This window comes from Armigeres subalbatus, chromosome 2 (assembly GCF_024139115.2).
Source record: "Armigeres subalbatus isolate Guangzhou_Male chromosome 2, GZ_Asu_2, whole genome shotgun sequence".
Taxonomy (NCBI): Eukaryota; Metazoa; Arthropoda; class Insecta; order Diptera; family Culicidae; genus Armigeres; species Armigeres subalbatus.
Window position 1 is genome coordinate 428,401,477 of NC_085140.1, and position 17,415 is coordinate 428,418,891.

Below are 17,415 nucleotides of genomic sequence, written 5' to 3' on the forward strand. Positions count from 1 at the left end.
TCGTCCGTCACTTGCTGGGACTTCTTATCAAACCAACCTTTTCGTTGGCGTCGCTGTGCAGCCTAACACTTCCTGCGCTGTTGTATTCACGGTTTCGTGGATATTTTCCCATAATCTGTTGACGTCGCCAGATCCGATGGCATCTCCTATCCGCTCGTTCAGCTTCTAGTGGTCCGGTTCAGCAACTCCTTCAACTGACAAGCGTTGGATATTGAAACGCATCGTTCTGTTGTTTCGTAAATTCGTGACGCTGGAAAGTCACGCCGGAATTTTTGCAACTACAAGATAGTGATCCGAGTCGATTTTCGGACTCGGAGTGTCTCCACTCGGGCCAGGTTGCTAGGTATGTTTGCGGATATTCTTACGTGCGAAGTAGGTACTGCTTATTGCCATCCCTCTAGCAGCAGCAAAGGTTACAAGTCGCAGACCATTATCGTTGGTAGCGGAATGAAGGCTTTCCGTACCAATGACAGGGTGAAAGAAACTTTCTCTTCCGATCTGCGCATTTGCATCCCCGATGACAATCTTTACATCATGTGTTGGGCACTCTCCGTAGGCCTTATCAAGGCTCTCATAGAACTCATCCTTCACGTCATCAGGCTTATCATTCGTAGGGGCATAGATGCTGATCAGGCTATAGTTGAATTATTTGCCCTTCATTCTCAACACGCAAATGCGGTCGCTTATCGGCTTCCACCAATTAACACGCTTCATCTGATTCCCGATCACCATGAAGCCAACTCCTCGTTCTGCTCTGTCACCGCCGCTATAGTAGATGTGGTACTTGAATGAAGTGTTCACGATGGGATCCACCACCCGGAATTCACGTTCTCCAGTTCTGGGCCACCGTATTTCCTGGATTGCTGCCACACTTACGCCGACCTTCTGCAGCTTACGAGCCATTCAAAGTTCTCACGTTTCAAGATCCGACTTTCCAATCGGTGTCCTTTATTCGTTGCCGGGTCTGTTGCTGTTGAATTAATCCTTTTACTCTACTTTTGCCTTTCTTGGTAACTGTAGAATTTCCGGTAGGCTACCTTACCAGGGTTGCGCTACCTACATCGCGTTGAAGGGGCTGCTTGACTGAAGACTAGAAGTACTGAAGTACTAGACACCGAAGACGGCCTGACAGTTGAGGACGAAATACGTATCTGTAAAGATATCAAAACGTAGTGGAGTTGTATGGAAAGTACAGTCAAACCTCCATAAGTCGATATTGAAGGGACCATCGGCTCATGGAAATATCGAGATGTGGAATAGGAAATCTTTGGAAAGCTGTTTGAAGGGACCATCACGGTAACCCAGAAAATATTTTTTTTAATATGGCATAATTTGCTTCCATCAGTCATCGACTCATGGAGGTTTGACTGTACTAAACTCGTCTTAGACAGTTGAAGATATTCCACTAAAAGAGATTAAATATTTTTTCTGAATAAATTAGTTTTGTTTCGATTTTTAAACATAAAAAATAACACACTGCCTCAATTTTTATTTGATAACTTTCTTATTTTTACTCGTTATTGATTTTTTGTCGAAAGTTTATGGTATTGTGGAAAAAATGGAAAGTGAGATAAAAAGGATATAAATGTGAAATGTGCCAAAAACTACCATGGTAGTCAGGCCTACTTAGTTGGTGGACACGTGTCCATATCAAATCGTTTTCCAACTCGTCCTCACCGGACCCGACTCTGTCCAGCTCAGTACCCTCGAACCAGAACAACAAAAACCCATCACCCCAAAGGAAGATATCCGAAAATATTTCATCCCGTGACATCGCCGCCATACATTCCGCACATCTCTCATACCCATTTAGCAACCATTTCACGATTTTTATGTGTAATATTCGTGATATATTGCCGCGTTCGAAGTTTCAGCGGTCCTTGAGTGGATAGACACATTCAATTGTGGAGATATTGCCATCGCCAATCCCTCCACTTCCATCTTATCGCCGCATTACACCAGCGCTGGCGTTGCTGGTGGACAGCAAACAGCCATCTCGAAAATGTCGAAATAAATGCCCAGATCGAAGAAGGTGATTGGGTGCCCTCCGTTTGAGTGATTTATGCCGGGAAATACGGTTCACTGGATTTATTATACAAATTTTCAATTTAAGACGTGCGATACGTTTTGTTCGACCATCAAGGAAGGAGCTCCGAGTGCTGCTTCCGGCCGCCTATATTTCGGTGATAGATCGTTCCACCTCGATCCATTTTCATCTCAGACCCGGGGAAAGGTGAGATAGACATCCATATAACAGGGAATCAATCCAGATGGGTGCGTTTTCGCTATTAGATTGTTATCGATGGATCCCTCAGCCTTGGCTATCGCTTTGCCCAAGAACTGGGTTCGAGAACGATGGAACGACGACGACGAGGGCGGCTATTAGTACTTCCACCCGTGAATAAATGGATAGAGAGATTGGAGAGCGTCTACGCACCTGCCCCAAACAAATTGACGAACGAACCAAAGCATTGGAATATGTGTTCGGCAATCGACAGAGGATAGCAAATTGAATTATCGTAATTCGGAATTGATGACGGAATGATTTAGAGCGCAATATAATAATGGATGGCTGCTTGTATTGATATCCCATTTTTCTCACGGTTTCATATGGTCATAACTGTCCCAAAGTGTTTCTAATTGCGAAGGACTCAGTAGTTTGTTTTCGGCATTGTCGATAACTGATTAGTATTTTTTAATGTTCGTAATAGAGCGGGCGATTTTTAGAATATTCGGAGCCAGTTCGTTGTCCCGCAAAGTACTTTCACAAGTAGCCACAATCAAATCCCCTATAACGTAGTGCCAGCCGCAGGCACAACTTACACTTTTCGTAATTTATTGTCAGTTAAGAAAGGTATTTCTTAAGATGTTCGAAAAACCAACGACACTTCGTCTCTCAACACTGTTTATCTCAAACGAGGAATGCTTTTAATTAAGTCAAAACAAACATTCAATGCGTGTGGAGAGACCTGTTGATCACCGACCGGTTATGAGCCTCGGAGCCAATGTTTTGAGCAATCCGAGTAGGTAAATCCCCGCGATGTGATACGATATGGTTCGATGCGATGACTGCTATTATTTTTCGCGTTTCATTTGTACGGTTGAGTTAGTCACGAACATACACTTAGGAATATGAACAAACATTTCGTTGAATACATTCAGGCACTCGTAAAAAGTTTTGTTTTAATCATTAAAATTAAGAAAATTTGAAATTCGTTAAAACATTGCATCTGATCCTCGATAGTATAGTGGTCAGTATCCCCGCCTGTCACGCGGGAGACCGGGGTTCAATTCCCCGTCGGGGAGAAAACTTTTTCCCGCTACACTGAAAATAATCGAAACGCTCGATCCAAGAATCCTTGCACTTGAATGTCAAAGTAGGGTGTAGTATTATTGGATTCCACATGTATATCTCTCCAAATCGAACTTTTTCACCCCTCGAGTTCAAGGGCTAAAACACTTGAGAACTCAATTTTCAGTCACTCTCCGATATCAAGTGTATTGATTATTTAATTAAAGTGGAATACACTTGGTTTTGCCCTACTGGTCAGTAACAGTGACTTCGAAGTGTAAAACACTTTCTAATCGACAGTATTGTTTTGACAATGAAGTGTTGAGGCCACACTGGCAAAGTAAAATGCATGGATTTTGAAGTGCTTTACACTTTAATAAACTATGTTCCGCTTTGAAAAAATAATTGAACTTGTGTTACGGCAGTTGGTTGAATGGAAGGCGTCTCACGTTCCCAGCAAAAAAATAAATATGATATTTCTATCAGAAAGTAAGTATAATTATTAAAATGTTATCCAGAAGAAGTGATTAATATTTATCAACATATATTGCCATGATTATTTTTTTGCAGGAATGGTATACTGATGAGAAATAAGTTTTTAAGAGACAGCATAGATTACCCAAGTAACATCTTCGGTTTTATAACAATCTTGAAAACCATTATTTGCTCTTCAAGACTTCTACAAAAGCAGCATAAAACTTAAATGTTACTAGGGCAGGCAGCATAGTAACATGAAGCTTAACTTTAAGGTAGATACAACTCACTAAATAGCTAAATAGGTAATCGCCATATACATTATAAAACTTCGCTTTCTCTTTATAGAACCTGGTAGAATCATCATCCCAAGCATGATGAGAACATCCCAAGCATGTGGTTCAGTTGTGTAAGAATGTGATAGTAAAAATTTTGGAAAAAATATTGAATAAAAATTAAATGGAATAATCATACACGGTTTTTATGTTATTAGATAAAAAGAATTTAAATTAGAATATTGATAACATGGCAATCGAATAGTAATAACATTCGCTTTCAACACTTTTTCTGTTGCAAATCAAGAACAATACTGTTTGATTTCAATACAATGCCATTTTGAATGCAATGCAGAGAACATTTTTTCTCAAGTATGAAACACTTCTGACGAAAGTGTTTTGCTGTTCAAACTAATATGTGACATGATGAGTTACTGAAAGTGTTTTGCACTCGAGTTTCACATGTTTGACCAGTAGGACAAATCAAAGTGCAAAACACTTTATAGTAGCGTGTATATTTTTTGAGTGTAGTTTGATTTATATGCTCTTCAAAAAAGTATTAATTTAATTTAGCTTAGGGGCAATTCAAATATGACGTCCACTACTTTTTGAGATATCTAGACTCCCCTCCCCCCTCCGTCACGCTTTATACTTAGTATAAGTACTGTCGAAAATCTTAGACCTGTCTCCCCCTAAAACCTGTGATATTATTTTTGAGCGACCCCTTAACTGTAATATGGATGGAATCACTGTCAGTGGGAAATTTAGCGGAGCGTGGCGGAAAATGGCTCCTCTTAAGCTTTTTCAATATTTTAACCAACACTCAAAATAATATTCATTGAGGAGTTAATTAATAATTCGTTAGTGACTCACAACTGACCGAATCCAATATAAAGTATGGAAACAATTGTTCCATACTCAAACACATATTGCCAGTTTAAATTAATTTATTTCCCTTGTCATAAGACGAGTTTGTACCTTCCCATTTAATTTACATCGCCATCGCCATTAATTTACAATTATTTTCCATTTTTGCTTATTTTACATTGGTTACATTGGCCAAATACTTCAGGCCACAAGGCCCTTCATCTTAGGTTATAAGTATTTCTTTTTATATATCAATTTGATAACCTAATTCAGAACCCGTGCCCTAATTGCAGCTTGATCGGAGATGGTGAAACGTACCCTGAACTTCTCTTTACCTTCACCAAAGCATTTGTGTAAGGTCCCAGCCAGACGGTGGACCTTGGATATTCTTGTCCTGGGAGGGATGTTGAGGATCATCTTCAGGAATTTGTTTTGAACCTGTTGAAGTTTGAGGTGATGGGTTTTAGCGTAGCTCTCCCAGACCAGCATGCCGTTTTCGATTACGGGGAGGATTATTTGCTTGTAGACAGCAAGCTTATTTTTCAGGGGCAATGACGACCGACGGTTGATCAACGGGTACAGTAGCTTCAACAAAACATTACAATTTGTCACCTTCTTGTCAACCTGTTGCCTGAAAATAAGCTTGCTATCGAGGGTCAAGCCAAGGTAGTCGGCCTCATTGACCCATTCCACAGTCGTGCCATTGAGGATGATTTTACAGTCCCCTGGCGGAACATGTTTAGGGGATTTAGAGTGGACGAAAATGATGTGCTGGGTCTGTTGATACAGATCCTCCAGCTGGTGAGCATCCGGGCCTCGTTGGAATTTTGTCACTAGCGCTCTGATCACTCTACCTTTGTAGACGATGGAGGTGTCATCTGCGAACAGAGACAGAATTCCGCCTTCTGGAGGTTCTGGCATGTCGGAGATGAACAGATTAAACAGTAGGGGTCCAAGAATACTCGGGTCAGTTGGTGTACGATTGACCGACCGCGTCGGCAATTTAACTGTTCCTCGAGCAAGATGTTATGGTGTACGGCAGACTCAAGTAACCAGATGTGTATTGCATTTTCAAACAGCTTGGATAACCCTGAGAGAAGGCTGATGGGATGATAGCTTTTTGGAGAGGAAGGATTTTCCCAGGCTTCCGGATGGAATGACTTTTGCAGACTTCCAGGACGATGGGATTGCAGATCAGCGAAAGATGCTCAAAGAACGGAGCACTCATATGTTTGAGTTCAAGATTTAAAAGGTTGTCAGAGCCGGAGGCCTTCATGTTTTCCATGATTTTATATAGGCCATCAATTCGCCAGCTGAGATCTCCAACTCCTGCTCAGTGAAGTCGTTGGGAGTAAGATGGATGCTGTTTGCAAGTTCGTCAACGGTCATCTTCCAGAACGACTTAGCACAGTCTGGGAGAGCGCGGATCTTATTAGAAAAGTTACTATTTCTGAGGTCCACCATTTTGGCCTGTATGACGTTTGTCAAGCGATTACAACGGGTTTTGAGTGCAGTACGTGACTACGTTGGTACTGTTTTCGAACCACGTTGCGAAGACGAATGAGATCTTTGGTGAGGGTGTAAATGGTTAGGGTGTTGTTTACCTGACGAGCCGTTGGAACATGCTGCTCTCTGGCCACTGAGACGCCTCTTCGATGGCATACAGCTGGCGGTCGATACTTTCTGGCGTCTCCGGACGCATCTCGTAGTCAATGGTAGTGTCAACGTACTGCTAAAACTGCTGCCAGTTCACTCGATGGTAGTTAGGCGATGGTAGACTGGCTGCGATAAGTGGTTGTCCATGTTCGTAATGAACAGATCTAGGGTCGAATGAGCCCCGGATCTGATCAAGCATGTGGGTGAATCCGGGCTCAGGATGGTGTAATGGCCTTCTTCCAGATCGCTACTCCAGATCATGCCGTTCGGAGTTATTGCTTCTTGAGTTTCCCCAGGCTTGATGTCTTGCATTCAGATCACCGGCGATGATGTACTGCTCTTGGCGCCGCGTTAGCTTGACGATATCTCTGCGGAGGGCGGCCGATGTACAATCGATCTCCTTGGTTTGAGTTGGGCAGTAGGCCACGATGAGGGTGATTACTGCGACGGTAGTGGAGACTTCTACCCCAACGGCCTCGATGATCTTGAGCTGCAGACTTGGCAGCAGACGACAATTGACGTGGTTCCTGCGATAACCACACCTCCTCCCCCCCTCAACCACCCGGAAGTCCGGAATATGCACACTCATCTCGGGCTTCAGGTGCGCTTCTGTGATGAATATTGACCAGACCCCCCTTGCAGCCATTTTCAATGACGAACATGCCCAGGATGAAGATCTGGTCGAAGCGTGTCTTGCACTCGCGTTGTCGCGCCTCCAGTTGCGTGAAAATCGGAACTAGCTGCTTCGATGTGTAGAGCGGTGGGTCGCCCTCGGCCGGAAGGGCTCATTGTTCTGATGACGGAATCCAGTGGGGGGCATTCGCTGATGGATGAAGCGTGTGGTGTAGGTGCTTGAATCGATGCTGCAGCGACCGCCAGCCGTTTGTGAGGTTGCAAAGGTCGCTCATTGGGAAGCCGGGATGGCTGAAAAGTTCGCCTGGTCGATTACTGGAACACGATTCCGTTTCGGGAGAGTCTTGAATAAAGCTTGCCTTCGGATCTGCAGAAACTCAGCGCGTTTAGGGCAACCTTTCGTGGTGGCTCTATGATTTTTTTTTCTGTCGGTACTTTCTTCTTTCTACTTCAAGCGGCCCTTTGCACCACCCAGGTTGTGCAGGACCCATAAGTTAGCTCATGGCAAGGTGTGACAGCGGTTACAACGGCTTCCGAAAATACAAAGCTTTTGTTGTTATTACAGTTAGATTCTGAAATATTTTCATGAAAGCAGAAGCTACGATAGCATAAAACCGAAATTTGCTTTAGAAAATCTCTGGAGTGTATTTTCAGCGCGCGCGCTCCTGTGGCTCTGGAATGCAGTTTTTTGACAGTTTGCCATGACATTTACAAAATCCAAATATCCTTCTATTAGTTGAACTTACTTAGTTGAGACTATAAAATCGTTTAGATGGAGTAAAATCAAAGAGCAGAATTTTTTGCCTTAAGTGTAGGACAACACTGTGCATAACCAATTATTATTCGTTTGGTATGGCAATACCTAAGCATGTTAAGTCTCAGATATTCTGCATATAAGTTTTCGGTTTTTTTTTTAGTATTTTACCTCTTATGCAAGGCTAGTTCATACCAATTTATGTTATGGAGGTGATTTTAGTCCCAAACTTCATCTGTTGATTCTCTCTATAATTACAGCTGACCTGGCAACAACGGAGTAGTAACCTTGGGCGGTCAATCATGTTCATGCTTATGCTACGATTGTGGGCCCTAGATCATGTGGGTCGTAGATTTGCGCGTGGACTTTGCATCGGTTCACGGCTCCTATACGAAACCGAGTGTGAAGACGGATTGCTCGTCCAGAAATCATGCTTCGGTTGAATTGCTAATCAGCCGGTGGAACTCCATAAAACAGATTCTGAAACCGTGGAGTCTTGATTTGGAAGCAGTCTTCAGTATCGATGTCACTGCGGCTGTAGGACAAAAGGTCGAAGGACAAAAAATCAAAGGTCATGAGGTCGAAAGGACAAGAAGTCGAAGGGTCAAAACGTCGAAGGGACAAAAGGTCGAAACAAAAAAACTACGTCAAAAGGTCGAATGGGAGAAAGGTGCTTCGATCTTACTTTTTCTCCCTTTTACCTTCTATTTTCCTTATTCATTATTTTCCCTTTCTCGTTCTTCCTTCTTAATTCATATGTTTCCTTCCTTCCATTATCCTTGCTTTTTTATTATTTCTTGCTTTTTTCTTCGTTCTTCCTTCCATATTTCACTTTCCTTTTTTCTAACTTCTTTCTTTTAGTTTTTCCTTAATAATAAGGAATAAGGAAATTCTTCTCTATTTCCAACTTCTTCCTTCCTTAATTTTTTCTTCCGTCTTTCTTACTTCTTTCTCCCTTCTTTTGCCTTCTTTTTTCATACTTTCTTCCTTCTTTATTCATTTTTCCTTTTTTCCTTTTGTTTCCTGTTCCTTTTTTCTTTTTTCCTGCTTTTCTTCCTTCTTTCTGTTTTCATTCTTCCTTTCTTCCTCTTTTTTCTCTCTTTCTTCCTTCTTTCTTCCTTCTTTCTTCCTTCCTTCCTTCTTCTTGTTTGCTGTTTTTATTCCTTCTTTCTTACTTCCGTATTTCTTCCTTCTTTCATCCATCTTTTCTCCTTCTTTCTTTTTTCTTTCCTTCTTTCTTCCTTCCTTTCTTCATCCTTCCTTTTTTCCTTATTTTTTCCTTCTTTGTTCTTTATTTCCTCTATCTATCTATTTCCTTCCCTGTTACTTGCTTCTTCTTTCTATCTTTGTTTTTGTTTCCTTGTGTCTTCTTCCTTCTTTCTTTCTTCCGTCTTTATTCCTTCTTTCTTCCGTCTTTCCTCCTTCTTTCTTTTTTCCTCCCTTCTTTCTTCTTCCTTCCTTATTTCTTACTTCTTTGTTCTTTATTTCCTCTATTTTTCTTTCATCCCTGTTGCTTTCTTCTTCTTTTTATCTTTGTTTTTGCTTCCTTGTGTCTTCTCTCCTTCTTCTTTTTGAATGTTTTCTTCATTGTGTCTTATCTGCTTCTTCTTCATTCATTTCTTCCTTCTTTCTCCCTTTTTTCTCTTTTCTCTCCACCTTCTTTCTTCCTTATTTGTTTACTTCATTTTGTTTTTCTGCCATCATTATTCCTTCATTCTTCCTACTTTATTATATCTTTCTTCTTTTTTCCTTCCTATTTCCGCTTTTCTTCATTCTTTCCTCTCTTTCTTCTTTCTTCCTTCCTGTTTTTCAGCCTTCTTTTTATCTTTCTTTGCTTTTTTCTTCTTTCTTCTTTCTTTCTTCCTTCTTTTTTCCTTCTTCGTTTTTCCTCTCTTTCTTTTTTTAATTTTCCTTTCTTCTTTTTTTTTCTTTTTTCCTTCTTTCTCATTTCTTTCTTTCTTCATTATTCCATATTTCTTCCATCTTTCTTCTTTTTTCCTTACCTGTTACTTACTTCTTCCTTCTTTCTTCTTTTCCCTTTCCTTGTGTCTTCTCTTCTTTTTGCCTTTAATTTTTCTTTCTTTTATCTTCCTTCTTTATTCCTTCTTCTTTTTTTCTTTTTGGTTCATATTTGTATTTCTGTTCTTCTTCCATCCTTTCTTTTTCTGACTGTACATTTTTGTTTCCTCCTTCTTTCAACCTTTTTCCTTGTCATCTTTATCTCATTTCTTATTTCTCCCGTCCTTACTTCTCACATGTCACTTTTTATTCCTCATTTCTTCCTTTATACTTCTCACTTCTTATTTCTCACTACTAACTACTCACTTCTTACTTTTCATTTCTTACTTATCAATTCTCACTTCCAACTTCTCACTTTCTACTTCTTATTTATCTATGCTCATTACCCCCTTCTCACTTCTCACTTTTCACTACTCATTTCTTGTGTTTTTGTCTTTTCGACCTTTTGACCTTCGCCATTATGACACATATTCGACCTTTTGACCTTTCGACCTTTTGTAAATTCGACGTTTTGTCCTTTCGACCTTTTGACTCTTCGACCTTTTGTCCTGTCGACCTTTTGTTCTTCGACCATTTGACCTTCGACCTTTTGACACAGATTCGTCACTGCTTGCCTCACATGAATTGCAGATTCGACATCCCAGCTCCTGAGAGGAAATCGTTGACGTAGAATTCGTGAATGGCTGGATCAATTGTAGCTGGAAATTGGTGCCTTTATCCTCATTGCAAGAAGGTCACTGATGCGGTGCTGAAGGTTACTGTATGCAGCTCGTAGTTGGAAATAGGATTGCTGGAGTGCAGCCGTAAACAGTTTTGCAGTTATTGGCGTTCTGCTTGACGAATTCTCGGCGAAGGCTCAGATCTTTCCCGAGGAAGATGGGGCAGTTACGAAGGACGTGATTGTCAGAGCAAGATAGTAGAAACGGTAAGGAGTTATTGAATTATGCGGCGGCATCGGCTGCGACCTTCACATTGGTAGATTTTGGAATGTTGCCGGCCATCTTTGCTGACAGCGATGGATGTTGAAGGTGCTCCATGCCGACTGAATTCAGCCCTCATATGCGCTGATGAAGAAGTTTTACCAGTTTTAGCTCATGTTTCACTAAGCATCTTGTGTACTAGTCGTCTCCCCCAGGCTCGCAAAGTGGACTGGTTAAGCGTTTCTTCATTGACATTTCATCCCCAACTAGGACATGGGCGCCTCGCAGCTGTTCATTAAGCACTTCCACAGTTATTAACGGTGAGGTTTCTAAGGCAAGTTACCATTTCTGAATTCGAACCGAAAAAACCGAAAATTGCCTAGACCGGTACCGGAAATCGAACCCAGTCACCCTCAGCATGGTTTTGCTTTGTAGCCGCGCATCTTACCGTCCCAGCTTGTATGAAAAGATATTCACTAGAGGTGTAGCCGTCGAACATATTGTGGATGCCACTAGCAGACTCCTACTTCACCGTTGGCAAATCATAGAGTGTCCGGAAGGTTGCCGCTTGAGGAATAGACAATGGTGGCATCGCTTGAGGTGTGCATCTCAAGTGCAAGCGTCATTGTCGGCAAAGATATCGACCGACCCGAAGGGCTTCTTTGCGTTCCTTTCTAAAAATTGCAAAAAGTATTTCAGTTTGACAATCGTTTGTATGTTTCCATTGTAAGAAGTCGCTTCTTACTTGCACTTACTTGATCATCTTATCTTCAAGTTATCCGAACGAACACTATGGTCCAGGATATAAATTTACGTGGAAAGATGCATTTTTCGCCAAAACTATATTTTTTAGAATATTTTATTATTATTATTTTCTTTTCATGGAATACTGACATGTAATGTTCTACAAAGTTGTAGCGCAGCTTATTCTAATAAATTTAGCTTAAAAAACTTTTTCTGTTGATCTTAAGTTGGCTGATTTAGAGCAATTTTACCTACTTGGATTGGTGTGTCCCTTAAAAAACAGTATTTTTGATCAATTTTTTTTTATTTTTCGGAAAAGTCGTCATTGGTTGACCTTTAGAGCTCAAAAAATGCAAATTGCTTAATGTCTTTTGCCGATCAAAAGTTATATGTAATTGTTTTTTCTGTGAAAATAACGTTTTTTTTTTCATTATGATATCTCCGATTGGGGCAAAATATGTTTACACGGTATTGGAAAATCTCATACTATTTATCTCTAGTTTTTATGTCACTTTTTTAACTCTTGTTTTATGTCCTATTTTTTCAAATAAATTGATAATTACGGCAACGAAATATGATACAGACGATGTTCTTATAGCAAAATACGCGATTTGAAATGTTCCATAAAACACACCAATTCTACGTCAATAGTACATTCTAAATCGGAAATAAGACATATGTTTTCCCTGCAATTTCCTATTTTTCCGATCGCCAGTCATTCGAATGATAGGATCCAGCGACGAGAATGATGAGGTGAAAATTATCAGCACTGGTGGATACACAGTTCCTATAAATTAATGTATTTTGTACATCGTGAGTCGTAAGCAAAATGGGATTTTGCCTCAACATTTTGGGAACTTCTGATATATGGCATTATTAGTAAAAACAAGCTCATGTACTTGATAATAATTTCGGATAATTTTCATCAGCATGGTGATAACATTAAATATTCTAAGAAAAATTATTTAATCTCTTTTAGTGGATTGTCTTCATCTGTCTAAGACGAGTTTTGGTACAGATACGCATTTCGACCTCAACTGTGATGCCATTTTCAGTATCTCGTACTTGACTCGACTTCGTCGACTCGAATCGTGTCAAGTACGAGACACTGAAGACTGCCTCACAGTTGAGGTCAAAATACGTATTTGTAAAGATAACAAAACGCAGTGGAATTAAATGGAAAGTACTAAACTCGTCTTAGAAAGTTTATTAAATATTTTATTTAATAATCAATAAAATGACAGAAATCTTCCGCCATTAGAATCAAACCTCCGATAGTCGACCATAATTGTACACCATCCAAGGATAGCTCCCATCCCAGTCAACCCTCGCCCCTCAGGGGTATAATCTTCGTCTTATTAACACGATTCGAGCATCTCAATCTCAGGCGGAAATCTTCCTACTGTAGATTAGCAGCCGGAACTGTTACCAGTCAAGTGGTCTTCACCGACGAAAACAGATCAAGATTGTGTCTTCCCTGTTCCATAGAAGATCCACTGTCGCATTCGTCCAACGCCAGCGGCAGGATGCACGTGCTTGCGTTTGTTTGTGTATGTTTGCGTTCGGGAGGACGTTTTTCTAATGCAAGAAAGCAAATGAGAAACCCTCAGCGGACTAATTAAAATTGATTGCTATCTTAATTAATTCTAATTAAGTTGTTCCAACTAATCGTAGGAGTTGGGTGTTTTTTTTATCAGTACACCGCTGATTCTGGTAGTAGCAACAGAACGACAATCCTATTTAGATCATCATTAGGAGAATAAATCTAAAACGAGAAGCATTGAATCTTAACCTCTGTTTTGCCTCATTATGCTTTAGTTGTCGGATTGCAGGACACGCACAAACACAACCAGCTCTTACTTCTATCTACTTTCCGCAGTTCTCAACAGATCATCAACACACTCTACAATGCAATGCAGCTTTTTCCGTTACAGCTGCTAGCTATAACCAGTGTTACCCATAAGTTGCCATAAAACTGAGCAAATCCTCCCATTTTCCTCACCACAGTTCAACAATCGATGACGATTATCTGTGCAAATAAATCCGTTCATCCCAGAGCGCGTAAACGATTCCCATAAATTTCCATTACGAAATGCTTAACAAACTGAATAAAATTTTATGTCTTTCTTATCAAAGCTGCAAATAACCATAAGATTTAATTTTTATTCGAGCAGCGCGATCAGCATCGTCGTCGCGAACAGGCGCCATGGATTTGTGCTGTTGTGTAGTGAGCTTGAGGGCTTGATGATGGCTGGCTCACCCTCGTTGAATCACCGATTATTTTTTCCCTTCATCCCCATGCTTGAATTTTACCCCCGCGGAACCATTCCACGGCCGTTTAGCTCACTTTAGCGTCGTCAGCGTCGAACAGCATGGAACGCGTCAAAACCAATTTTACATCCACGGAATCGTTCCGCCGAAACATGCCTTGAATTGCCTTTTCCTATTCAGAACGTTCGCTCGGCGAAGCAATCTCTCCCGCGAGAGTCCCTCCGCTCTGTTTATGCGGAAGAAAAAAAAACCGTCGAAATAAATTTTACATCGTGTTATAAACATGCTAATGACGAAAAATGTTGTTGAAGTAATCTTAATGATTAGGGAGGTGGTGATCCAAAGGAAATTCTCTTTGAGGGAGTCGTTCGCACGCAGCTCCATCGCGCTCCGGCCTACAGCACGCGGCGTATTATCGTTCTCATTATCACCCTCTCCAGCACGGGGACCAGCTCGGCCTGCATGGATCGGGAGTTCGTCTTCTTGACGATTACGTGCGGTGGGCTTTGAATGAGTTTGGTTTCGATACTGCTTCGCGGTTTACTGATGAGGAAGGATAGAGGACGGGCCATGATGGCGCGTGACAGTGATGATGGCTCATTGTCTCATCGTAATGATTATGCTGTTCCAGGATTTAGGGTGAGATTGGTATCAATTTAAGGAAGCACCGGCCGTGTGGCCTAATGGAGAAGGCGTCGGACTTCGGATCCGAAGATTGCAGGTTCGAGTCCTGTCACGGTCGCAATCCTGGAGCTTTTTTAGATCAGGTTCATAAGTCCTATAAGACCTAGAATAAATCAAGAAAAAAATATGGAAAAGAAGAAGTCTATGATTAAAAGGTCACAATAAGTAAATCAACGCGTAAGTTTATCAAAATAGATTTGGAATTTTTCTCCCTAATAATTTTGTTCTCATATGCCTAAAGTAAAGTATGGCCCAATACGTTCCCTTTAGCTTCTTGGATGCTTTCATTTATATAAACCAAAGTACCGAAAAAATTCAACAGGCAGATAAAAAAAATTGAAAAAATAAATTAGCCAGTGCCGAACACCTAAGCATATTAACCCATAATTATGTAACTATCAGAGTAATGTTAATTGCGACATCTTAAACACAAAAAATAATATATTATTATATACTATAGTTTATTATTGATATGAACAATATGTTCCTGCAAAAATGCCTAGAAACAAAACGTACTAAATAATAAATATTTCCGAGAGTATCTAGTCAATCTTAATCATTGATTTTTAAGTGTATAGTAAAATATTCCAGGTTTTCTCAAACATCTTGAAGTCAAAACATTCGATCTATTTGATCAACCAAGTCCAGAGTGATGTAGCAATAAATCGCATAATATCCCACCAAACAGTTTTGACGTAAACTACGTCTAAGGGGAAGACTCGGATACAGGGTGTAAAATGAAAATTTCAAAATTGTGGACCGTCACGAAATCATGTAAGATTTGTAACATTGATAGGTCCTCTATCTTTCAATGGATTTTGAAGATTTATATATCAATCGATTCGCAAACTCACTACTAATTTGCCAGTACTATTGAAACTTTTAAATATTATTGCTGAACTATTGGAAATTTCAGTTTTTTCATGCATCATGCATTTCCTATGCAGCGCGTTCCAATCCTTGGTAATTGCCTACTTTTAGGGTATTATTAATTGTTGAACTGGGAACAGTATGAATGGGGTGACCCAGCTGCTAGACAGTGGGTTCCCTACTACCTCACAGAGTACCGTCTGCTCCAATATTAATTATACATAAAGCCATTCTTCACTTCGTGGACAACACACCACATGTTGACCAGTTTTTTTTTAAACAATCCGCAGACCTTACAGTCATTTCTGTCCGCCTCTGCATCTATTTGTCAGAGAGTTCTTTAAGCTTTGTTGGGTGGGACTTAAGAGCCTCTCTGTAGGATCCGTTATGAAAAATCGAGTTCTTTTGAAATCTGGTATTCTGAGTTTCTTAATAGCCAAAACATTTTAAGCTATTGATCTTCGAGATTATCAAAACTAATTTGTGACACAGCGCCACCCTAACAACCTATTCAGCACCTCGTGTCGATCTACCATAGCCATTTGATAAAACAATGTATCTTTACTTTCAGTGAAATTTAAAACGTTGACTTCAAAACACTATTTAACAAAAGATCAACACTGTTTTCTGATTATTCTATTACTAATGCAAAACCATGGAATTAGTTCTGCTTTGCTATTTAAAACATCATACGACATACATTATTAAATTTTTTACCTGATCAAAATATCGATAGATTAAAATCAACAGTATTAAAGTATTGCACTTTGAACGTGTTTCTACGTGATTAGGCCATTATTTTTGTTTGTCGCGGTTTTGTTTTTGCAGACGCGGATTTTATTTTGCCAGTCGCGGATTTTGCGGATTGGAATTAGCTCAGTTTGTAACAGCCCTGAAATTTTATTCTTCGCCATTTCGCACCAACAGTATACAATTTAATTCCTAATGGTACGATTATAACTTAGTGCTATGTACAATAAGGTGAACCGCTCTTATATGAAAAAATTCAGAACATTTTTTCGTGACGTAAACCCCCTAAAAATAAAGTTTTTTTGCTCCCAGAAGCTACTGTAAAAATTTCAACCAGATCCGTCATGTCTAAGTGGCTGCTCAACGAGCGTGAAGATTATATGAGAAAATCGATTCAATATATGGGAAAATGCATAGGTACTTTCCACTGTTTTATCTCTAGATGGCGATTGAGTCGATTTTTCCCATATAGGTGTGGTCCACCCTGATGTACAATTATTAGATTGGTTCTAGATCTAGTTTCCACAAATAAACTGCTCTTCTAGGAGTTGGATCTAAGACCTTTCCGTTACAACTCAAATGAAAATCAAAATTTTTTGAGCAGTGATTAAAAATTTTGCACATGCACAAAAATGGTTCGTTGTTCCCATGATTCGTTCGAGCACCACGGAGAAAACATAATGGTCAAGAACAGCGGTTCTCAACCTTTTTGTTGGGAGGTACCCCTCCGGACTTTGGCATTACTTGAGGTATCCCTAAGATTTTTTTTTTGTTGGAGACTATTATTATACAACTATTATACAAGTTTTGAACTTGTTCGATGTATAGGCAATAAGCATACACGCATATGGAGACGCATGGTACATTGGTTCTTCAACTCCTTATGATGGGTGGTTGATTTCTACCTTGCATAGTAGGCAATAGTTTTTGACAGGGTTTGCAGAAATCGATCTCAATAGATAACGAACAACGATAAAAGAGAGGCAAAAACTGTTCCGAATCATAACAAGCCATGATAACAAATTAATCAAACTTGTATCAGACCGCATCGTGCTTTCGTGCTGTGCGGTTCTTTCTCTCTTTGCGGAAGGAAGTTTTTAATACTACCCGAAGCTATTTTAATTTCAACAGTGCTTCTCAGCGCTATTTGTACTCACTGATCCCGTTACGATCTTTGCAAGGACCCGTGCCTTCGTTTTACGTTGG

The 17,415-nt window shown here is 40.2% G+C and overlaps 2 non-coding genes across 2 annotated transcripts; both read left to right on the forward strand.

Moving 5' to 3' along the window:
- The first annotated feature begins 3,234 nt into the window (after positions 1–3,234).
- Trnad-guc (transfer RNA aspartic acid (anticodon GUC)) lies at positions 3,235–3,306 on the forward strand. The gene has a single exon. It is a non-coding gene; the product is annotated as a tRNA-Asp (tRNA).
- An 11,268-nt stretch (positions 3,307–14,574) lies between these two features.
- On the forward strand, positions 14,575–14,647 carry Trnar-ucg (transfer RNA arginine (anticodon UCG)). The gene has a single exon. It is a non-coding gene; the product is annotated as a tRNA-Arg (tRNA).
- Positions 14,648–17,415: the final 2,768 nt, after the last annotated feature.